Source organism: Notothenia rossii (assembly GCF_949606895.1).
Source record: "Notothenia rossii genome assembly, contig: scaffold_31, whole genome shotgun sequence".
NCBI lineage: Eukaryota > Metazoa > Chordata > Actinopteri > Perciformes > Nototheniidae > Notothenia > Notothenia rossii.
The window spans coordinates 941,719-965,335 of record NW_027640282.1 but is presented as its reverse complement, the minus strand read 5'-3'; positions in this window follow the sequence as shown (position 1 = coordinate 965,335).

The window sequence follows — 23,617 nt, the reverse complement described above, 5'->3', positions numbered from 1 at the left end:
TTTAGCCCGGGTTAGCTTCAGTTAGCTCATTGGTTAGCCTCGGTTAGCTCATTGGTTAGCTTCAGTTAGATCATTGGTTAGACTGGGTTAGCTCATTGGTTAGCCTGGGTTAGCTCATTGGTTAGCTTCAGTTAGCTCATTGGTTAGCCTCGCTTAGCTCATTGGTTAGCCTGCGTTAGCTCATTGGTTAGCTTCAGTTAGCTCATTGGTTAGCCTGGGTTAGCTCATTGGTTAGCCTGGGTTAGCTCATTGGTTAGCCTGGGTAAGCTCATTGGTTAGCTTCAGTTAGCTCATTGGTTAGCCTCGGTTAGCTCATTGGTTAGCCTGGGTTAGCTCATTGGTTAGCTTCAGTTAGCTCATTGGTTAGCCTCGGTTACCTCATTGGTTAGCCTGGGTTAGCTCATTCATTGGTTAGCTCATTGTTTAGCCCGGGTTAGCTTCAGTTAGCTCATTGGTTAGCCTCGGTTAGCTCATTGGTTAGCATCAGTTAGCTCATTGGTTAGCCTCAGTTAGCTCATTGGTTAGCCTGGGTTAGCTCATTGGTTAGCCTCAGTTAGCTCATTGGTTAGCCTGGGTTAGCTCATTGGTTAGCCTGGGTTAGCTCATTGGTTAGCCTCAGTTAGCTCATTGGTTAGCCTGGGTTAGCTCATTGGTTAGCCTCGGTTACCTCATTGGTTAGCCTGGGTTAGCTCATTCATCGGTTAGCTCATTGTTTAGCCCGGGTTAGCTTCAGTTAGCTCATTGGTTAGCCTCGGTTAGCTCATTGGTTAGCATCAGTTAGCTCATTGGTTAGCCTCGGTTAGCTCATTGGTTAGCTTCAGTTAGCTCATTGGTTAGCCTGGGCTAGCTCATTGGTTAGCCTGGGTTAGCTCATTGGTTAGCATCATTAAGCTAATTGGTTAGCTTCAGTTAGCTCATTGGTTAGCTTCAGTTAGCTCATTGGTTAGCTTCAGTTAGCTCATTGGTTAGCCTGGGCTAGCTCATTGGTTAGCCTGGGTTAGCTCATTGGTTAGCATCAGTTAGCTCATTGGTTAGCCTCAGTTAGCTCATTGGTTAGCCTCGGTTAGCTCATTGGTTAGCCTGGGTTAGCTCATTACTCGGTTAGCTCATTGGTTAGCCTCGGTTAGCTCATTGGTTAGCTTCAGTTAGCTCATTGGTTAGCCTGGGCTAGCTCATTGGTTAGCCTGGGTTAGCTCATTGGTTAGCCTGGGTTAGCTCATTGGTTAGCTTCAGTTAGCTCATTGGTTAGCCTCGGTTAGCTCATTGGTTAGCATCAATTAGCTCATTGTTTAGCTTCAGTTAGCTCATTGGTTAGCTTCAGTTAGCTCATTGGTTAGCCTCGGTTAGCTCATTGGTTAGCCTGGGTTAGCTCATTGGTTAGCATCAGTTAGCTCATTGGTTAGCCTCAGTTAGCTCATTGGTTAGCATCAGTTAGGTCATTGGTTAGCCTCGGTTAGCTCATTGGTTAGCTTCAGTTAGCTCATTGGTTAGCTTCAGTTAGCCAATTGGTTAGCCTCGGTTAGCTCATTGGTTAGCCTGGGTAAGCTCAATCCTCGGTTAGCTCATTGGTTAGCCTGGGTTAGCTCATTGGTTAGCTTCAGTTAGCTCATTGGTTAGCCTGGGTTAGCTCATTGGTTAGCCTCGGTTAGCTCATTGGTTAGCCTGGGTTAGCTCATTGGTTAGCCTGGATTAGCTCATTGGTTAGCATCAGTTAGCTCATTGGTTAGCCTCAGTTAGCTCAATGGTTAGCATCAGTTAGCTCATTGGTTAGCCTCTGTTAGCTCATTGGTTAGCCTGGGTTAGCTCATTGGTTAGCCTGGGTTAGCTCATTGGTTAGCTTCGGTTAGCTCATTGGTTAGCCTCGGTTAGCTCATTGGTTAGCATCAGTTAGCTCATTGGTTAGCCTCAGTTAGCTCATTGGTTAGCCTCGGTTAGCTCATTGGTTAGCCTGGGTTAGCTCATTACTCGGTTAGCTCATTGGTTAGCCTCGGTTAGCTCATTGGTTAGCTTCAGTTAGCTCATTGGTTAGCCTGGGCTAGCTCATTGGTTAGCCTGGGTTAGCTCATTGGTTAGCCTGGGTTAGCTCATTGGTTAGCTTCAGTTAGCTCATTGGTTAGCCTCGGTTAGCTCATTGGTTAGCATCAGTTAGCTCATTGTTTAGCTTCAGTTAGCTCATTGGTTAGCTTCAGTTAGCTCATTGGTTAGCCTCGGTTAGCTCATTGGTTAGCCTGGGTTAGCTCATTGGTTAGCCTCAGTTAGCTCATTGGTTAGCATCAGTTAGGTCATTGGTTAGCCTCGGTTAGCTCATTGGTTAGCTTCAGTTAGCTCATTGGTTAGCCTGGGTTAGCTCATTGGTTAGCCTCAGTTAGCTCATTGGTTAGCCTGGGTTAGCTCATTGGTTAGCTTCAGTTAGCTCATTGGTTAGCCTCGCTTAGCTCATTGGTTAGCCTGCGTTAGCTCATTGGTTAGCTTCAGTTAGCTCATTGGTTAGCCTGGGTTAGCTCATTGGTTAGCCTGGGTTAGCTCATTGGTTAGCCTGGGTAAGCTCATTGGTTAGCTTCAGTTAGCTCATTGGTTAGCCTCGGTTAGCTCATTGGTTAGCCTGGGTTAGCTCATTGGTTAGCTTCAGTTAGCTCATTGGTTAGCCTCGGTTACCTCATTGGTTAGCCTGGGTTAGCTCATTCATCGGTTAGCTCATTGTTTAGCCCGGGTTAGCTTCAGTTAGCTCATTGGTTAGCCTCGGTTAGCTCATTGGTTAGCATCAGTTAGCTCATTGGTTAGCCTCAGTTAGCTCATTGGTTAGCCTGGGTTAGCTCATTGGTTAGCCTCAGTTAGCTCATTGGTTAGCTTGGGTTAGCTCATTGGTTAGCCTGGGTTAGCTCATTGGTTAGCCTCAGTTAGCTCATTGGTTAGCCTGGGTTAGCTCATTGGTTAGCCTCGGTTACCTCATTGGTTAGCCTGGGTTAGCTCATTCATCGGTTAGCTCATTGTTTAGCCCGGGTTAGCTTCAGTTAGCTCATTGGTTAGCCTCGGTTAGCTCATTGGTTAGTATCAGTTAGCTCATTGGTTAGCCTCGGTTAGCTCATTGGTTAGCTTCAGTTAGCTCATTGGTGTGCCTGGGCTAGCTCATTGGTTAGCCTGGGTTAGCTCATTGGTTAGCATCATTAAGCTCATTGCTTAGCTTCAGTTAGCTCATTGGTTAGCTTCAGTTAGCTCATTGGTTAGCTTCAGTTAGCTCATTGGTTAGCCTGGGCTAGCTCATTGGTTAGCCTGGGTTAGCTCATTGGTTAGCATCATTAAGCTCATTGGTTAGCTTCAGTTAGCTCATTGGTTAGCTTCAGTTAGCTCATTGGTTAGCTTCAGTTAGCTCATTGGTTAGCCTGGGTTAGCTCATTGGTTAGCCTGGGTAAGCTCATTGGTTAGCTTCAGTTAACTCATTGGTTAGCTTCAGTTAGCCAATTGGTTATTCTCGGTTAGCTCATTGGTTAGCCTGGGTTAGCTCATTCCTCGGTTAGCTCATTGGTTAGCCTGGGTTAGCTCATTGGTAAGCTTCAGTTAGCTCATTGGTTAGCCTCGGTTTGCTCATTGGTTAGCCTGGGTTAGCTCATTGGTTAGCCTGGATTAGCTCATTGGTTAGCATCAGTTAGCTCATTGGTTAGCCTCAGTTAGCTCAATGGTTAGCTTCAGTTAGCTCATTGGTTAGCCTCGGTTAGCTCATTGGTTAGCTTCAGTTAGCTCATTGGTTAGCTTCAATTAGCTCATTGGTTAGCCTCGGTTAGCTCATTGGTTAGCCTGGGTTAGCTCATTCCTCGGTTAGCCTGGGTTAGCTCATTGGTTAGCTTCAGTTAGCTCATTGGTTAGCCTCGGTTAGCTCATTGGTTAGCATCAGTTAGCTCATTGGTTAGCCTCAGTTAGCTCATTGTTAGCTTCAGTTAGCTCATTGGTTAGCCTGGGTTAGCTTCAGTTAGCTCATTGGTTAGCATCAGTTAGCTCATTGTTTAGCCTCAGTTAGCTCATTGGTTAGCCTGGGTTAGCTCATTGGTTAGCCTGGGTTAGCTCATTGGTTAGCTTCGGTTAGCTCATTGGTTAGCCTCGGTTAGCTCATTGGTTAGCATCAGTTAGCTCTCTGGTTAGCATCAGTTAGCTCTCTGGTTAGCATCAGTTAGCTCTTTGGTTAGCCTCAGTTAGCTCATTGGTTAGCCTGGGTTAGCTCATTCCTCGGTTAGCTCATTGGTTAGCTTCAGTTAGCTCATTGGTTAGCCTGGGTTAGCTCATTGGTTAGCCTGGGTTAGCTCATTGGTTAGCATCATTAAGCTCATTGGTTAGCTTCAGTTAGCTCATTGGTTAGCTTCAGTTAGCTCATTGTTTAGCCCGGGTTAGCTTCAGTTAGCTCATTGGTTAGCCTCGGTTAGCTCATTGGTTAGCATCAGTTAGCTCATTGGTTAGCCTCAGTTAGCTCATTGGTTAGCCTGGGTTAGCTCATTGGTTAGCCTGGGTTAGCTCATTGGTTAGCCTCAGTTAGCTCATTGGTTAGCCTGGGTTAGCTCATTGGTTAGCCTTGGTTACCTCATTGGTTAGCCTGGGTTAGCTCATTCATCGGTTAGCTCATTGTTTAGCCCGGGTTAGCTTCAGTTAGCTCATTGGTTAGCCTCGGTTAGCTCATTGGTTAGCATCAGTTAGATCATTGGTTAGCCTCAGTTAACTCATTGGTTAGCCTCGGTTAGCTCATTGGTTAGCTTCAGTTAGCTCATTGGTTAGCCTGGGCTAGCTCATTGGTTAGCCTGGGTTAGCTCATTGGTTAGCATCATTAAGCTCATTGGTTAGCTTCAGTTAGCTCATTGGTTAGCTTCAGTTAGCTCATTGGTTAGCCTGGGTTAGCTCATTGGTTAGCCTGGGTTAGCTCATTGGTTAGCCTGGGTAAGCTCATTGGTTAGCTTCAGTTAGCTCATTGGTTAGCTTCAGTTAGCCAATTGGTTATTCTCGGTTAGCTCATTGGTTAGCCTGGGTTAGCTCATTCCTCGGTTAGCTCATTGGTTAGCCTGGGTTAGCTCATTGGTAAGCTTCAGTTAGCTCATTGGTTAGCCTCGGTTAGCTCATTGGTTAGCCTGGGTTAGCTCATTGGTTAGCCTGGATTAGCTCATTGGTTAGCATCAGTTAGCTCATTGGTTAGCCTCAGTTAGATCAATGGTTAGCTTCAGTTAGCTCATTGGTTAGCCTCGGTTAGCTCATTGGTTAGCTTCAGTTAGCTCATTGGTTAGCTTCAGTTAGCTCATTGGTTAGCCTCGGTTAGCTCATTGGTTAGCCTGGGTTAGCTCATTCCTCGGTTAGCCTGGGTTAGATCATTGGTTAGCTTCAGTTAGCTCATTGGTTAGCCTCGGTTAGCTCATTGGTTAGCATCAGTTAGCTCATTGGTTAGCCTCAGTTAGCTCATTGTTAGCTTCAGTTAGCTCATTGGTTAGCCTGGGTTAGCTTCAGTTAGCTCATTGGTTAGCATCAGTTAGCTCATTGTTTAGCCTCAGTTAGCTCATTGGTTAGCATCAGTTAGCTCTCTGGTTAGCATCAGTTAGCTCTTTGGTTAGCCTCAGTTAGCTCATTGGTTAGCCTGGGTTAGCTCATTCCTCGGTTAGCTCATTGGTTAGCTTCAGTTAGCTCATTGGTTAGCCTGGGTTAGCTCATTGGTTAGCCTCAGTTAGCTCATTGTTTAGCCTGGGTTAGCTCATTGGTTAGCTTCAGTTAGCTCATTGGTTAGCCTCGGTTAGCTCATTGGTTAGTCTGCGTTAGCTCATTGGTTAGCTTCAGTTAGCTCATTGGTTAGCCTGGGTTAGCTCATTGGTTAGCCTGGGTTAGCTCATTGCTTAGCCTGGGTAAGCTCATTGTTTAGCTTCAGTTAGCTCATTGGTTAGCCTGGGCTAGCTCATTGGTTAGCCTGGGTTAGCTCATTGGTTAGCCTGGGTTAGCTCATTGGTTAGCTTCAGTTAGCTCATTGGTTAGCCTCGGTTAGCTCATTGGTTAGCATCAGTTAGCTCATTGTTTAGCTTCAGTTAGCTCATTGGTTAGCTTCAGTTAGCTCATTGGTTAGCCTCGGTTAGCTCATTGGTTAGCCTGGGTTAGCTCATTGGTTAGCATCAGTTAGCTCATTGGTTAGCCTCAGTTAGCTCATTGGTTAGCATCAGTTAGGTCATTGGTTAGCCTCGGTTAGCTCATTGGTTAGCTTCAGTTAGCTCATTGGTTAGCTTCAGTTAGCCAAATGGTTAGCCTCGGTTAGCTCATTGGTTAGCCTGGGTTAGCTCAATCCTCGGTTAGCTCATTGGTTAGCCTGGGTTAGCTCATTGGTTAGCCTCAGTTAGCTCAATGGTTAGCATCAGTTAGCTCATTGGTTAGCCTCTGTTAGCTCATTGGTTAGCTACAGTTAGCTCATTGGTTAGCTTCAGTTAGCTCATTGGTTAGCCTCGGTTAGCTCATTGGTTAGCCTGGGTTAGCTCATTCCTCGGTTAGCCTGGGTTAGCTCATTGGTTAGCTTCAGTTAGCTCATTGGTTAGCCTCGGTTAGCTCATTGGTTAGCCTCAGTTAGCTCATTGTTAGCTTCAGTTAGCTCATTGGTTAGCCTGGGTTAGCCTGGGTTAGCTTCAGTTAGCTCATTGGTTAGCATCAGTTAGCTCATTGTTTAGCCTCAGTTAGCTCATTGGTTAGCCTGGGTTAGCTCATTGGTTAGCCTGGGTTAGCTCATTGGTTAGCTTCGGTTAGCTCATTGGTTAGCCTCGGTTAGCTCATTGGTTAGCATCAGTTAGCTCTCTGGTTAGCATCAGTTAGCTCTTTGGTTAGCCTCAGTTAGCTCATTGGTTAGCCCGGGTTAGCTCATTCCTCGGTTAGCTCATTGGTTAGCTTGGGTTAGCTGATTGGTTAGCCTCAGTTAGCTCATTGGTTAGCCTGGGTTAGCTCATTGGTTAGCTTCAGTTAGCTCATTGGTTAGCCTCGCTTAGCTCATTGGTTAGCCTGCGTTAGCTCATTGGTTAGCTTCAGTTAGCTCATTGGTTAGCCTGGGTTAGCTCATTGGTTAGCCTGGGTTAGCTCATTGGTTAGCCTGGGTAAGCTCATTGGTTAGCTTCAGTTAGCTCATTGGTTAGCCTCGGTTAGCTCATTGGTTAGCCTGGGTTAGCTCATTGGTTAGCTTCAGTTTGCTCATTGGTTAGCCTCGGTTAGCTCATTGGTTAGCCTGGGTTAGCTCATTGGTTAGCTTCAGTTAGCTCATTGGTTAGCCTCGGTTACCTCATTGGTTAGCCTGGGTTAGCTCATTCATCGGTTAGCTCATTGTTTAGCCCGGGTTATCTTCAGTCAGCTCATTGGTTAGCCTCGGTTAGCTCATTGGTTAGCATCAGTTAGCTCATTGGTTAGCCTCAGTTAGCTCATTGGTTAGCATCGGTTAGCTCATTGGTTAGCTTCAGTTAGCTCATTGGTTAGCCTGGGCTAGCTCATTGGTTAGCCTGGGTTAGCTCATTGGTTAACATCAGTTAGCTCATTGGTTAGAGAGAACGCACTCCCCTGAAAACTCCCCTTGAATTCCTCCAGACTCAGAAAATGTAAAAGTTCACTTTTTGGAGATCCATAGAAAAAGGGTGAAAATGATTTTTTTTATGCCACAGCATGGATTCGAACACGCGACCAACCGCATCCAGGGGCGAGCGTTAACGCAGTGAATCACTGGACCTGAGTACTCAAACATGCCTACTTGTGCAGCTTAGACACTCTGAATTCACTAAATGTACAACTTTTTCTCCATCAAAATGAACAAATGAGACATGAAATAACATCTACAGATCAAGACGAAGCGAATGGAAGCGGTCCCAGCCTCGTAGCTGTGAACAGCTGTGATCGCAGGAAAATGCTGTTACAAAGATTTCTCAGTATATCTCCGGGACATTTCCCTGGCTTTACCACCGTCACAATGGACAAAATACATGAAATAACATCAACAGATCAAGACGAAGCGAATGGAAGTACCCCCGGAGTCATAGCATGTGTAAATCGTTAGCCTCAGTTAGCTCATTGGTTAGCCTCAGTTAGCTCATTGGTTAGCCTGGGTTAGCTCATTGGTTAGCTTCAGTTAGCTCATTGGTTAGCCTCGGTTAGCTCATTGGTTAGCCTGGGTTAGCTCATTCCTCGGTTAGCTCATTGGTTAGCCTGGGTTAGCTTCAGTTAGGTCATTGGTTAGCCTCGGTTAGCTCATTGGTTAGCATCAGTTAGCTCATTGGTTAGCCTCAGTTAGCTCATTGGTTAGCCTCGGTTAGCTCATTGGTTAGATTAAGTTAGCTCATTGGTTAGCCTCGGTTAGCTCATTAGTTAGCCTGGGTTAGCTCATTGGTTAGCATCAGTTAGCTCATTGGTTAGCCTCAGTTAGCTCATTGGTTAGCCTCGGTTAGCTCATTGGTTAGCCTGTGTTAGCTCATTGGTTAGCTTCAGTTAGCTCATTGGTTAGCTTCAGTTAGCTCATTGGTTAGCCTGGGTTAGCTCATTGGTTAGCCTGGGTTAGCTCATTCCTCGGTTAGCTCATTGGTTAGCCTGGGTTAGCTTCAGTTAGCTCATTGGTTAGCCTCGGTTAGCTCATTGGTTAGCATCAGTTAGCTCATTGGTTAGCCTCAATTAGCTCATTGGTTAGCCTCGGTTAGCTCATTGGTTAGATTCAGTTAGCTCATTGGTTAGCCTCGGAAGGCTCATTGGTTTGCCTGGGTTAGCTCATTGGTTAGTCTGGGTTAGCTCATTGGTTAGCTTCAGTTAGCTCATTGGTTAGCCTCGGTTAGCTCATTGGTTAGCCTGGGTTAGCTCATTGGTTAGCATCAGTTAGCTCATTGGTTAGCCTCAGTTAGCTCATTGGTTAGCCTCGGTTAGCTCATTGGTTAGCCTGGGTTAGCTCATGGGTTAGCCTGGGTTAGCTCATTGGTTAGCTTATGTTAGCTCATTGGTTAGCCTAGGTTAGCTCATTGGTTAGCATCAGTTAGCTCATTGTTTAGCTTCAGTTAGCTCATTGGTTAGCTTCAGTTAGCTCATTGGTTAGCCTCGGTTAGCTCATTGGTTAGCCTGGGTTAGCTCATTGGTTATCATCAGTTAGCTCATTGGTTAGCATCAGTTAGCTCATTGGTTAGCATCAGTTAGCTCATTGGTTAGCCTCGGTTAGCTCATTGGTTAGCTTCAGTTAGCTCATTGGTTAGCTTCAGTTAGCCAATTGGTTAGCCTCGGTTAGCTCATTGGTTAGCCTGGGTTAGCTCATTCCTCGGTTAGCTCATTGATTAGCCTGGGTTAGCTCATTGGTAAGCTTCAGTTAGCTCATTGGTTAGCCTGGGTTAGCTCATTGGTTAGCCTCGGTTAGCTCATTGGTTAGCCTGGATTAGCTCATTGGTTAGCATCAGTTAGCTCATTGGTTAGCCTCAGTTAGCTCAATGGTTAGCATCAGTTAGCTCATTGGTTAGCCTCGGTTAGCTCATTGGTTAGCCTGGGCTAGCTCATTGGTTAGCCTGGGTTAGCTCATTGGTTAGCCTCAGTTAGCTCATTGGTTAGCATGGGTTAGCTCATTCCTCGGTTAGCTCATTGGTTAGCTTCAGTTAGCTCATTGGTTAGCCTGGGTTAGCTCATTGGTTAGCCTCAGTTAGCTCATTGGTTAGCCTGGGTTAGCTCATTGGTTAGCTTCAGTTAGCTCATTGGTTAGCCTCGGTTAGCTCATTGGTTAGCCTGCATTAGCTCATTGGTTAGCTTCAGTTAGCTCATTGGTTAGCCTGGGTTAGCTCATTGGTTAGCCTGGGTTAGCTCATTGGTTAGCCTGGGTAAGCTCATTGGTTAGCTTCAGTTAGCTCATTGGTTAGCCTCGGTTAGCTCATTGGTTAGCCTGGGTTAGCTCATTGGTTAGCTTCAGTTAGCTCATTGGTTAGCCTCAGTTACCTCATTGGTTAGCCTGGGTTAGCTCATTCATCGGTTAGCTCATTGTTTAGCCCGGGTTAGCTTCAGTTAGCTCATTGGTTAGCCTCGGTTAGCTCATTGGTTAGCATCAGTTAGCTCATTGGTTAGCCTCAGTTAGCTCATTGGTTAGCCTCGGTTAGCTCATTGGTTAGCTTCAGTTAGCTCATTGGTTAGCCTGGGCTAGCTCATTGGTTAGCCTGGGTTAGCTCATTGGTTAGCATCAGTTAGCTCATTGTTTAGCTTCAGTTAGCTCATTGGTTAGCTTCAGTTAGCTCATTGGTTAGCTTCAGTTAGCTCATTGGTTAGCCTGGGTTAGCTCATTGGTTAGCCTGGGTTAGCTCATTGGTTAGCCTGGGTAAACTCATTGGTTAGCTTCATTTAGCTCATTGGTTAGCTTCAGTTAGCCAATTGGTTAGCCTCGGTTAGCTCATTGGTTAGCCTGGGTTAGCTCATTCCTCGGTTAGCTCATTGGTTAGCCTGGGTTAGCTCATTGGTAAGCTTCAGTTAGCTCATTGATTAGCCTGGGTTAGCTCATTGGTTAGCCTCGGTTAGCTCATTGGTTAGCCTGGGTTAGCTCATTGGTTAGCCTGGATTACCTCATTGGTTAGCATCAGTTAGCTCATTGGTTAGCCTCAGTTAGCTCAATGGTTAGCATCAGTTAGCTCATTGGTTAGCCTCGGTTAGCTCAGTGGTTAGCTTCAGTTAGCTCATTGGTTAGCCTGGGTTAGCTCATTGGTTAGCCTGGGTTAGCTCATTCCTCGGTTAGCCTGGGTTAGCTCATTGGTTAGCTTCAGTTAGCTCATTGGTTAGCCTCGGTTAGCTCATTGGTTAGCATCAGTTAGCTCATTGGTTAGCCTCAGTTAGCTCATTGTTAGCTTCAGTTAGCTCATTGGTTAGCCTGGGTTAGCCTGGGTTAGCTTCAGTTAGCTCATTGGTTAGCATCAGTTAGCTCATTGTTTAGCCTCAGTTAGCTCATTGGTTAGCCTGGGTTAGCTCATTGGTTAGCCTGGGTTAGCTCATTGGTTAGCTTCGGTTAGCTCATTGGTTAGCCTCGGTTAGCTCATTGGTTAGCATCAGTTAGCTCATTGGTTAGCATCAGTTAGCTCTTTGGTTAGCCTCAGTTAGCTCATTGGTTAGCCTGGGTTAGCTCATTCCTCGGTTAGCTCATTGGTTAGCTTCAGTTAGCTCATTGGTTAGCCTTGGTTAGCTCATTGGTTAGCCTCAGTTAGCTCATTGGTTAGCCTGGGTTAGCTCATTGGTTAGCTCCAGTTAGCTCATTGGTTAGCCTCGGTTAGCTCATTGGTTAGCCTGCGTTAGCTCATTGGTTAGCTTCAGTTAGCTCATTGGTTAGCCTGGGCTAGCTCATTGGTTAGCCTGGGTTAGCTCATTGGTTAGCATCAGTTAGCTCCATGGTTAGCTTCAGTAAGCTCATTGTTTAGCTTCAGTTAGCTCATTGGTTAGAGAGAACGCACTCCCCTGAAAACTCCCCTTGAATTCCTCCAGACTCAGAAAATGTAAAAGTTCACTTTTTGGAGATCCATAGAAAAAGGGTGAAAATGATTTGTTTTATGCCACAGCATGGATTCGAACACGCGACCAACCGCATCCAGGGGCGAGCGTTAACGCAGTGAGCCACTGGACCTGAGTACTCAAACATGCCTACTTGTGCAGCTTAGACACTCTGAATTCACTAAATGTACAACTTTTTCTCCATCAAAATGAACATATGAGACATGAAATAACATCTACAGATCAAGACGAAGCGAATGGAAGCGGTCCCAGCCTCGTAGCTATGAACAGCTGTGATCGCAGGAAAATGCTGTTTCAAAGATTTCTCAGTATATCTCCGGGACATTTCCCTGGCTTTACCACCGTCACAATGGACAAACGAGACATGAAATAACATCAACAGATCAAGACGAAGCGAATGGAAGTACCCCCGGAGTCATAGCATGTGTAAATCGTTAGCCTCGGTTAGCTCATTGGTTAGCTTCAGTTAGCTCATTGGTTGGCCTCGGTTAGCTCATTGGTTAGCATGGGTTAGCTCATTCATCGGTTAGCTCATTGGTTAGCCTTGGTTAGCTCATTGGTTAGCATCAGTTAGCTCATTGGTTAGCCTCAGTTAGCTCATTGGTTAGCCTCAGTTAGCTCATTGGTTAGATTCAGTTAGCTCATTGGTTAGCCTGGGCTAGCTCATTGGTTAGCCTGGGTTAGCTCATTGGTTAGCCTGGGTTAGCTCATTGGTTAGCTTCAGTTAGCTCATTGGTTAGCCTCGGTTAGCTCATTGGTTAGCCTGGGTTAGCTCATTGGTTAGCATCAGTTAGCTCATTGGTTAGCCTCAGTTAGCTCATTGGTTAGCCTCGGTTAGCTCATTGGTTAGCCTGGGTTAGCTCATTGGTTAGCCTGGGTTAGCTCATTGGTTAGCTTCAGTTAGCTCATTGGTTAGCCTCGGTTAGCTCATTGGTTAGCCTGGGTTAGCTCATTCCTCGGTTAGCTCATTGGTTAGCCTGGGTTAGCTTCAGTTAGCTCATTGGTTAGCCTCGGTTAGCTCATTGGTTAGCATCAGTTAGCTCATTGGTTAGCCTCAGTTAGCTCATTGGTTAGCCTGTGTTAGCTCATTCCTCGGTTAGCTCATTGGTTAGCCTGGGTTAGCTTCAGTTAGCTCATTGGTTAGCCTCGGTTAGCTCATTGGTTAGCATCAGTTAGCTCATTGGTTAGCCTCGGTTAGCTCATTGGTTAGCCTGGGTTAGCTCATTGGTTAGCCTGGATTAGCTCATTGGTTAGCATCAGTTAGCTCATTGGTTAGCCTCAGTTAGCTCAATGGTTAGCATCAGTTAGCTCATTGGTTAGCCTCGGTTAGCTCATTTGTTAGCCTGGGTTAGCTCATTACTCGGTTAGCTCATTGGTTAGCCTCAGTTAGCTCATTGGTTAGCCTGGGCTAGCTCATTGGTTAGCCTGGGTTAGTTCATTGGTTAGCCTGGGTTAGCTCATTGTTTAGCTTCAGTTAGCTCATTGGTTAGCCTTGGTTAGCACATTGGTTAGCATCAGTTAGCTCATTGTTTAGCTTCAGTTAGCTCATTGGTTAGCTTCAGTTAGCTCATTGGTTAGCCTCGGTTAGCTCATTGGTTAGCCTGGGTTAGCTCATTGGTTAGCATCAGTTAGCTCATTGGTTAGCCTCAGTTAGCTCATTGGTTAGCATCAGTTAGCTCATTGGTTAGCCTCGGTTAGCTCATTGGTTAGCTTCAGTTAGCTCATTGGTTAGCTTCAGTTTGCCAATTGGTTAGCCTCGGTTTGCTCATTGGTGAGCTCATTGGTTAGCTCATTCCTCGGTTAGCTCATTGGTTAGCCTGGGTTAGCTCATTGGTTAGCCTGGATTAGCTCATTGGTTAGCATCAGTTAGCTCATTGGTTAGCCTCAGTTAGCTCAATGGTTAGCATCAGTTAGCTCATTGGTTAGTCTCTGTTAGCTCATTGGTTAGCTTCAGTTAGCTCATTGGTTAGCTTCAGTTAGCTCATTGGTTAGCCTCGGTTAGCTCATTGGTTAGCCTGGGTTAGCTCATTGGTTAGCTTCATTTACCTCATTGGTTAGCCTCGCTTAGCTCATTGGTTAGCCTGCGTTAGCTCATTGGTTAGCTTCAGTTAGCTCATTGGTTAGCCTTGGTTAGCTCATTGGTTAGCCTGGGTTAGCTCATTGGTTAGCCTGGGTAAGCTCATTGGTTAGCTTCAGTTAGCTCATTGGTTAGCCTCGGTTAGCTCATTGGTTAGCCTGGGTTAGCTCATTGGTTAGCTTCAGTTAGCTCATTGGTTAGCCTCGGTTAGCTCATTGGTTAGCCTGGGTTAGCTCATTGGTTAGCATCAGTTAGCTCATTGGTTAGCCTCAGTTAGCTCATTGGTTAGCCTCGGTTAGCTCATTGGTTAGCCTGGGTTAGCTCATTGGTTAGCTTCAGTTAGCTCATTGGTTAGCCTCGGTTAGCTCATTGGTTAACCTGGGTTAGCTCATTCCTCGGTTAGCTCATTGGTTAGCCTGGGTTAGCTTCAGTTAGCTCATTGGTTAGCCTCGGTTAGCTCATTGGTTAGCATAAGTTAGCTCATTGGTTAGCCTCAGTTAGCTCATTGGTTAGCCTGGGTTAGCTCATTCCTCGGTTAGCTCATTGGTTAGCCTGGGTTAGCTCATTGGTTAGCCTCGGTTAGCTCATTGGTTAGCCTGGGTTAGCTCATTGGTTAGCCTGGATTAGCTCATTGGTTAGCATCAGTTAGCTCATTGGTTAGCCTCAGTTAGCTCAATGGTTAGCATCAGTTAGCTCATTGGTTAGCCTCGGTTAGCTCAGTGGTTAGCTTCAGTTAGCTCATTGGTTAGCTTCAGTTAGCTCATTGGTTAGCCTCGGTTAGCTCATTGGTTAGCCTGGGTTAGCTCATTCCTCGGTTAGCCTGGGTTAGCTCATTGGTTAGCTTCAGTTAGCTCATTCGTTAGCCTCGGTTAGCTCATTGGTTAGCATCAGTTAGCTCATTGGTTAGCCTCAGTTCGCTCATTGTTAGCTTCAGTTAGCTCATTGGTTAGCCTGGGTTAGCCTGGGTTAGCTTCAGTTAGCTCATTGGTTAGCATCAGTTAGCTCATTGTTTAGCCTCAGTTAGCTCATTGGTTAGCCTGGGTTAGCTCATTGGTTAGCCTGGGTTAGCTCATTGGTTAGCTTCGGTTAGCTCATTGGTTAGCCTCGGTTAGCTCATTGGTTAGCATCAGTTAGCTCATTGGTTAGCATCAGTTAGCTCTTTGGTTAGCCTCAGTTAGCTCATTGGTTAGCCTGGGTTAGCTCATTCCTCGGTTAGCTCCTTGGTTAGCTTCAGTTAGCTCATTGGTTAGCCTTGGTTAGCTCATTGGTTAGCCTGGGTTAGCTCATTGGTTAGCTTCAGTTAGCTCATTGGTTAGCCTCGGTTAGCTCATTGGTTAGCCTGCGTTAGCTCATTGGTTAGCTTCAGTTAGCTCATTGGTTAGCCTGGGTTAGCTCATTGGTTAGCCTGGGTTAGCTCATTGGTTAGCCTGGGTAAGCTCATTGGTTAGCTTCAGTTAGCTCATTGGTTAGCCTCGGTTAGCTCATTGGTTAGCCTGGGTTAGCTCATTGGTTAGCTTCAGTTAGCTCATTGGTTAGCCTCGGTTACCTCATTGGTTAGCCTGGGTTAGCTCATTCATCGGTTAGCTCATTGTTTAGCCCGGGTTAGCTTCAGTTAGCTCATTGGTTAGCCTCGGTTAGCTCATTGGTTAGCCTGGGTTAGCTCATTCCTCGGTTAGCTCATTGGTTAGCCTGGGTTAGCTTCAGTTAGCTCATTGGTTAGCCTCGGTTAGCTCATTGGTTAGCATCAGTTAGCTCATTGGTTAGCCTCAGTTAGCTCATTGGTTAGCCTCGGTTAGCTCATTGGTTAGATTCAGTTAGCTCATTGGTTAGCCTGGGCTAGCTCATTGGTTAGCCTGGGTTAGCTCATTGGTTAGCCTGGGTTAGCTCATTGGTTAGCTTCAGTTAGCTCATTGGTTAGCCTCGGTTAGCTCATTGGTTAGCCTGGGTTAGCTCATTGGTTAGCTTCAGTTTGCTCATTGGTTAGCCTCGGTTAGCTCATTGGTTAGCCTGGGTTAGCTCATTGGTTAGCATCAGTTAGCTCATTGGTTAGCCTCAGTTAGCTCAATGGTTAGCATCAGTTAGCTCATTGGTTAGCCTCGGTTAGCTCATTGGTTAGCCTGGGTTAGATCATTACTCGGTTAGCTCATTGGTTAGCCTCAGTTAGCTCATTGGTTAGCCTGGGCTAGCTCATTGGTTAGCCTGGGTTAGTTCATTGGTTAGCCTGGGTTAGCTCATTGGTTAGCTTCAGTTAGCTCATTGGTTAGCCTTGGTTAGCACATTGGTTAGCATCAGTTAGCTCATTGTTTAGCTTCAGTTAGCTCATTGGTTAGCTTCAGTTAGCTCATTGGTTAGCCTCGGTTAGCTCATTGGTTAGCCTGGGTTAGCTCATTGGTTAGCATCAGTTAGCTCATTGGTTAGCCTCAGTTAGCTCATTGGTTAGCATCAGTTAGCTCATTGGTTAGCCTCGGTTAGCTCATTGGTTAGCTTCAGTTAGCTCATTGGTTAGCTTCAGTTTGCCAATTGGTTAGCCTTGGTTTGCTCATTGGTGAGCTCATTGGTTAGCTCATTCCTCGGTTAGCTCATTGGTTAGCCTGGGTTAGCTCATTGGTTAGCCTGGATTAGCTCATTGGTTAGCATCAGTTAGCTCATTGGTTAGCCTCAGTTAGCTCAATGGTTAGCATCAGTTAGCTCATTGGTTAGTCTCTGTTAGCTCATTGGTTAGCTTCAGTTAGCTCATTGGTTAGCTTCAGTTAGCTCATTGGTTAGCCTCGGTTAGCTCATTGGTTAGCCTGGGTTAGCTCATTGGTTAGCTTCATTTACCTCATTGGTTAGCCTCGCTTAGCTCATTGGTTAGCCTGCGTTAGCTCATTGGTTAGCTTCAGTTAGCTCATTGGTTAGCCTGGGTTAGCTCATTGGTTAGCCTGGGTTAGCTCATTGGTTAGCCTGGGTAAGCTCATTGGTTAGCTTCAGTTAGCTCATTGGTTAGCCTCGGTTAGCTCATTGGTTAGCCTGGGTTAGCTCATTGGTTAGCTTCAGTTAGCTCATTGGTTAGCCTCGGTTAGCTCATTGGTTAGCCTGGGTTAGCTTATTGGTTAGCATCAGTTAGCTCATTGGTTAGCCTCAGTTAGCTCATTGGTTAGCCTCGGTTAGCTCATTGGTTAGCCTGGGTTAGCTCATTGGTTAGCTTCAGTTAGCTCATTGGTTAGCCTCGGTTAGCTCATTGGTTAGCCTGGGTTAGCTCATTCCTCGGTTAGCTCATTGGTTAGCCTGGGTTAGCTTCAGTTAGCTCATTGGTTAGCCTCGGTTAGCTCATTGGTTAGCATCAGTTAGCTCATTGGTTAGCCTCAGTTAGCTCATTGGTTAGCCTGGGTTAGCTCATTCCTCGGTTAGCTCATTGGTTAGCCTGGGTTAGCTCATTGGTTAGCCTCGGTTAGCTCATTGGTTAGCCTGGGTTAGCTCATTGGTTAGCCTGGATTAGCTCATTGGTTAGCATCAGTTAGCTCATTGGTTAGCCTCAGTTAGCTCAATGGTTAGCATCAGTTAGCTCATTGGTTAGCCTCGGTTAGCTCAGTGGTTAGCTTCAGTTAGCTCATTGGTTAGCTTCAGTTAGCTCATTGGTTAGCCTCGGTTAGCTCATTGGTTAGCCTGGGTTAGCTCATTCCTCGGTTAGCCTGGGTTAGCTCATTGGTTAGCTTCAGTTAGCTCATTCGTTAGCCTCGGTTAGCTCATTGGTTAGCATCAGTTAGCTCATTGGTTAGCCTCAGTTCGCTCATTGTTAGCTTCAGTTAGCTCATTGGTTAGCCTGGGTTAGCCTGGGTTAGCTTCAGTTAGCTCATTGGTTAGCATCAGTTAGCTCATTGTTTAGCCTCAGTTTGCTCATTGGTTAGCCTGGGTTAGCTCATTGGTTAGCCTGGGTTAGCTCATTGGTTAGCCTCAGTTAGCTCATTGGTTAGCCTCGGTTAGCTCATTGGTTAGATTCAGTTAGCTCATTGGTTAGCCTGGGCTAGCTCATTGGTTAGCCTGGGTTAGCTCATTGGTTAGCCTGGGTTAGCTCATTGGTTAGCTTCAGTTAGCTCATTGGTTAGCCTCGGTTAGCTCATTGGTTAGCCTGGGTTAGCTCATTGGTTAGCATCAGTTAGCTCATTGGTTAGCCTCAGTTAGCTCATTGGTTAGCCTCGGTTAGCTCATTGGTTAGCCTGGGTTAGCTCATTGGTTAGCCTGGGTTAGCTCATTGGTGAGCTTCAGTTAGCTCATTGGTTAGCCTCGGTTAGCTCATTGGTTAGCCTGGGTTAGCTCATTCCTCGGTTAGCTCATTGGTTAGCCTGGGTTAGCTTCAGTTAGCTCATTGGTTAGCCTCGGTTAGCTCATTGGTTAGCATCAGTTAGCTCATTGGTTAGCCTCAGTTAGCTCATTGGTTATCCTCGGTTAGCTCATTGGTTAGATTCAGTTAGCTCATTGGTTAGCCTCGGTTAGCTCATTGGTTAGCCTGGGTTAGCTCATTGGTTAGCTTCAGTTACCTCATTGGTTAGCCTCGCTTAGCTCATTGGTTAGCCTGCGTTAGCTCATTGGTTAGCTTCAGTTAGCTCATTGGTTAGCCTGGGTTAGCTCATTGGTTAGCCTGGGTTAGCTCATTGGTTAGCCTGGGTAAGCTCATTGGTTAGCTTCAGTTAGCTCATTGGTTAGCCTCGGTTAGCTCATTGGTTAGCCTGGGTTAGCTCATTGGTTAGCTTCAGTTACCTCATTGGTTAGCCTCGCTTAGCTCATTGGTTAGCCTGCGTTAGCTCATTGGTTAGCTTCAGTTAGCTCATTGGTTAGCCTGGGTTAGCTCATTGGTTAGCCTGGGTTAGCTCATTGGTTAGCCTGGCTAAGCTCATTGGTTAGCTTCAGTTAGCTCATTGGTTAGCCTCGGTTAGCTCATTGGTTAGCCTGGGTTAGCTCATTGGTTAGCTTCAGTTAGCTCATTGGTTAGCCTTGGTTACCTCATTGGTTAGCCTGGGTTAGCTCATTGGTTAGCATCAGTTAGCTCTCTGGTTAGCATCAGTTAGCTCTTTGGTTAGCCTCAGTTAGCTCATTGGTTAGCCTGGGTTAGCTCATTCCTCGGTTAGCTCATTGGTTAGCTTCAGTTAGCTCATTGGTTAGCCTGGGTTAGCTCATTGGTTAGCCTCAGTTAGCTCATTGGTTAGCCTGGGTTAGCTCATTGGTTAGCTTCAGTTACCTCATTGGTTCTCCTCGGTTAGCTCATTGGTTAGCCTGGGTTAGCTCATTGGTTAGCTTCAGTTAGCTCATTGGTTAGCTCATTGGTTAGCCTGGGTTAGCTCATTGGTTAGCATCAGTTAGCTCATTGGTTAGCCTCAGTTAGCTCATTGGTTAGCCTCGGTTAGCTCATTGGTTAGCCTGGGTTAGCTCATTACTCGGTTAGCTCATTGGTTAGCCTCAGTTAGCTCATTGGTTAGCCTGGGCTAGCTCATTGGTTAGCCTGGGTTAGCTCATTGGTTAGCCTGGGTTAGCTCATTGGTTAGCCTTGGTTAGCTCATTGGTTAGCATCAGTTAGCTCATTGTTTAGCTTCAGTTAGCTCATTGGTTAGCTTCAGTTAACTCATTGGTTAGCCTTGGTTAGCTCATTGGTTCGCCTGGGTTAGCTCATTGGTTAGCATCAGTTAGCTCATTGGTTAGCCTCAGTTAGCTCATTGGTTAGCATCAGTTAGCTCATTGGTTAGCCTCGTTTAGCTCATTGGTTAGCTTCAGTTAGCTCATTGGTTAGCTTCAGTTAGCCAATTGGTTAGCCTCGGTTAGCTCATTGGTTAGCATCAGTTAGCTCATTGGTTAGCCTCAGTTAGCTCAATGGTTAGCATCAGTTAGCTCATTGGTTAGCCTCTGTTAGCTCATTGGTTAGCTTCAGTTAGCTCATTGGTTAGCTTCAGTTAGCTCATTGGTTAGCCTCGGTTAGCTCATTGGTTAGCCTGGGTTAGCTCATTCCTTGGTTAGCCTGGGTTAGCTCATTGGTTAGCTTCAGTTAGCTCATTGGTTAGCCTCGGTTAGCTCATTGGTTAGCATCAGTTAGCTCATTGGTTAGCCTCAGTTAGCTCATTGTTAGCTTCAGTTAGCTCATTGGTTAGCCTGGGTTAGCCTGGGTTAGCTTCAGTTAGCTCATTGGTTAGCATCAGTTAGCTCATTGTTTAGCCTCAGTTAGCTCATTGGTTAGCCTGGGTTAGCTCATTGGTTAGCCTGGGTTAGCTCATTGATTAGCTTCGGTTAGCTCATTGGTTAGCCTCGGTTAGCTCATTGGTTAGCATCAGTTACCTCTCTGGTTAGCATCAGTTAGCTCTTTGGTTAGCCTCAGTTAGCTCATTGGTTAGCCTGGGTTAGCTCATTCCTCGGTTAGCTCATTGGTTAGCTTCAGTTAGCTCATTGGTTAGCCTGGGTTAGCTCATTCCTTGGTTAGCCTGGGTTAGCTCATTGGTTAGCCTCGCTTAGCTCATTGGTTAGCCTGCGTTAGCTCATTGGTTAGCTTCAGTTAGCTCATTGGTTAGCCTGGGTTAGCTCATTGGTTAGCCTGGGTTAGCTCATTGGTTAGCCTGGGTAAGCTCATTGGTTAGCTTCAGTTAGCTCATTGGTTAGCCTCGGTTAGCTCATTGGTTAGCCTGGGTTAGCTCATTGGTTAGCTTCAGTTAGCTCATTGGTTAGCCTCGGTTAGCTCATTGGTTAGCCTGGGTTAGCTTATTGGTTAGCATCAGTTAGCTCATTGGTTAGCCTCAGTTAGCTCATTGGTTAGCCTCGGTTAGCTCATTGGTTAGCCTGGGTTAGCTCATTGGTTAGCTTCAGTTAGCTCATTGGTTAGCCTCGGTTAGCTCATTGGTTAGCCTGGGTTAGCTCATTCCTCGGTTAGCTCATTGGTTAGCCTGGGTTAGCTTCAGTTAGCTCATTGGTTAGCCTCGGTTAGCTCATTGGTTAGCATCAGTTAGCTCATTGGTTAGCCTCAGTTAGCTCATTGGTTAGCCTGGGTTAGCTCATTCCTCGGTTAGCTCATTGGTTAGCCTGGGTTAGCTCATTGGTTAGCCTCGGTTAGCTCATTGGTTAGCCTGGGTTAGCTCATTGGTTAGCCTGGATTAGCTCATTGGTTAGCATCAGTTAGCTCATTGGTTAGCCTCAGTTAGCTCAATGGTTAGCATCAGTTAGCTCATTGGTTAGCCTCGGTTAGCTCAGTGGTTAGCTTCAGTTAGCTCATTGGTTAGCTTCAGTTAGCTCATTGGTTAGCCTCGGTTAGCTCATTGGTTAGCCTGGGTTAGCTCATTCCTCGGTTAGCCTGGGTTAGCTCATTGGTTAGCTTCAGTTAGCTCATTCGTTAGCCTCGGTTAGCTCATTGGTTAGCATCAGTTAGCTCATTGGTTAGCCTCAGTTCGCTCATTGTTAGCTTCAGTTAGCTCATTGGTTAGCCTGGGTTAGCCTGGGTTAGCTTCAGTTAGCTCATTGGTTAGCATCAGTTAGCTCATTGTTTAGCCTCAGTTAGCTCATTGGTTAGCCTGGGTTAGCTCATTGGTTAGCCTGGGTTAGCTCATTGGTTAGCCTCAGTTAGCTCATTGGTTAGCCTCGGTTAGCTCATTGGTTAGATTCAGTTAGCTCATTGGTTAGCCTGGGCTAGCTCATTGGTTAGCCTGGGTTAGCTCATTGGTTAGCCTGGGTTAGCTCATTGGTTAGCTTCAGTTAGCTCATTGGTTAGCCTCGGTTAGCTCATTGGTTAGCCTGGGTTAGCTCATTGGTTAGCATCAGTTAGCTCATTGGTTAGCCTCAGTTAGCTCATTGGTTAGCCTCGGTTAGCTCATTGGTTAGCCTGGGTTAGCTCATTGGTTAGCCTGGGTTAGCTCATTGGTGAGCTTCAGTTAGCTCATTGGTTAGCCTCGGTTAGCTCATTGGTTAGCCTGGGTTAGCTCATTCCTCGGTTAGCTCATTGGTTAGCCTGGGTTAGCTTCAGTTAGCTCATTGGTTAGCCTCGGTTAGCTCATTGGTTAGCATCAGTTAGCTCATTGGTTAGCCTCAGTTAGCTCATTGGTTATCCTCGGTTAGCTCATTGGTTAGATTCAGTTAGCTCATTGGTTAGCCTCGGTTAGCTCATTGGTTAGCCTGGGTTAGCTCATTGGTTAGCTTCAGTTACCTCATTGGTTAGCCTCGCTTAGCTCATTGGTTAGCCTGCGTTAGCTCATTGGTTAGCTTCAGTTAGCTCATTGGTTAGCCTGGGTTAGCTCATTGGTTAGCCTGGGTTAGCTCATTGGTTAGCCTGGGTAAGCTCATTGGTTAGCTTCAGTTAGCTCATTGGTTAGCCTCGGTTAGCTCATTGGTTAGCCTGGGTTAGCTCATTGGTTAGCTTCAGTTACCTCATTGGTTAGCCTCGCTTAGCTCATTGGTTAGCCTGCGTTAGCTCATTGGTTAGCTTCAGTTAGCTCATTGGTTAGCCTGGGTTAGCTCATTGGTTAGCCTGGGTTAGCTCATTGGTTAGCCTGGCTAAGCTCATTGGTTAGCTTCAGTTAGCTCATTGGTTAGCCTCGGTTAGCTCATTGGTTAGCCTGGGTTAGCTCATTGGTTAGCTTCAGTTAGCTCATTGGTTAGCCTTGGTTACCTCATTGGTTAGCCTGGGTTAGCTCATTGGTTAGCATCAGTTAGCTCTCTGGTTAGCATCAGTTAGCTCTTTGGTTAGCCTCAGTTAGCTCATTGGTTAGCCTGGGTTAGCTCATTCCTCGGTTAGCTCATTGGTTAGCTTCAGTTAGCTCATTGGTTAGCCTGGGTTAGCTCATTGGTTAGCCTCAGTTAGCTCATTGGTTAGCCTGGGTTAGCTCATTGGTTAGCTTCAGTTACCTCATTGGTTCTCCTCGGTTAGCTCATTGGTTAGCCTGGGTTAGCTCATTGGTTAGCTTCAGTTAGCTCATTGGTTAGCCTTGGTTAGCTCATTGGTTAGCCTGGGTTAGCTCATTGGTTAGCATCAGTTAGCTCATTGGTTAGCCTCAGTTAGCTCATTGGTTAGCCTCGGTTAGCTCATTGGTTAGCCTGGGTTAGCTCATTACTCGGTTAGCTCATTGGTTAGCCTCAGTTAGCTCATTGGTTAGCCTGGGCTAGCTCATTGGTTAGCCTGGGTTAGCTCATTGGTTAGCCTGGGTTAGCTCATTGGTTAGCCTTGGTTAGCTCATTGGTTAGCATCAGTTAGCTCATTGTTTAGCTTCAGTTAGCTCATTGGTTAGCTTCAGTTAACTCATTGGTTAGCCTTGGTTAGCTCATTGGTTAACCTCGTTTAGCTCATTGGTTAGCTTCAGTTAGCTCATTGGTTAGCTTCAGTTAGCCAATTGGTTAGCCTCGGTTAGCTCATTGGTTAGCATCAGTTAGCTCATTGGTTAGCCTCATTTAGCTCAATGGTTAGCATCAGTTAGCTCATTGGTTAGCCTCTGTTAGCTCATTGGTTAGCTTCAGTTAGCTCATTGGTTAGCTTCAGTTAGCTCATTGGTTAGCCTCGGTTAGCTCATTGGTTAGCCTGGGTTAGCTCATTCCTTGGTTAGCCTGGGTTAGCTCATTGGTTAGCTTCAGTTAGCTCATTGGTTAGCCTCGGTTAGCTCATTGGTTAGCATCAGTTAGCTCATTGGTTAGCCTCAGTTAGCTCATTGTTAGCTTCAGTTAGCTCATTGGTTAGCCTGGGTTAGCCTGGGTTAGCTTCAGTTAGCTCATTGGTTAGCATCAGTTAGCTCATTGTTTAGCCTCAGTTAGCTCATTGGTTAGCCTGGGTTAGCTCATTGGTTAGCCTGGGTTAGCTCATTGGTTAGCTTCGGTTAGCTCATTGGTTAGCCTCGGTTAGCTCATTGGTTAGCATCAGTTACCTCTCTGGTTAGCATCAGTTAGCTCTTTGGTTAGCCTCAGTTAGCTCATTGGTTAGCCTGGGTTAGCTCATTCCTCGGTTAGCTCATTGGTTAGCTTCAGTTAGCTCATTGGTTAGCCTGGGTTAGCTCATTGGTTAGCCTCAGTTAGCTCATTGGTTAGCCTGGGTTAGCTCATTGGTTAGCTTCAGTTACCTCATTGGTTAGCCTCGCT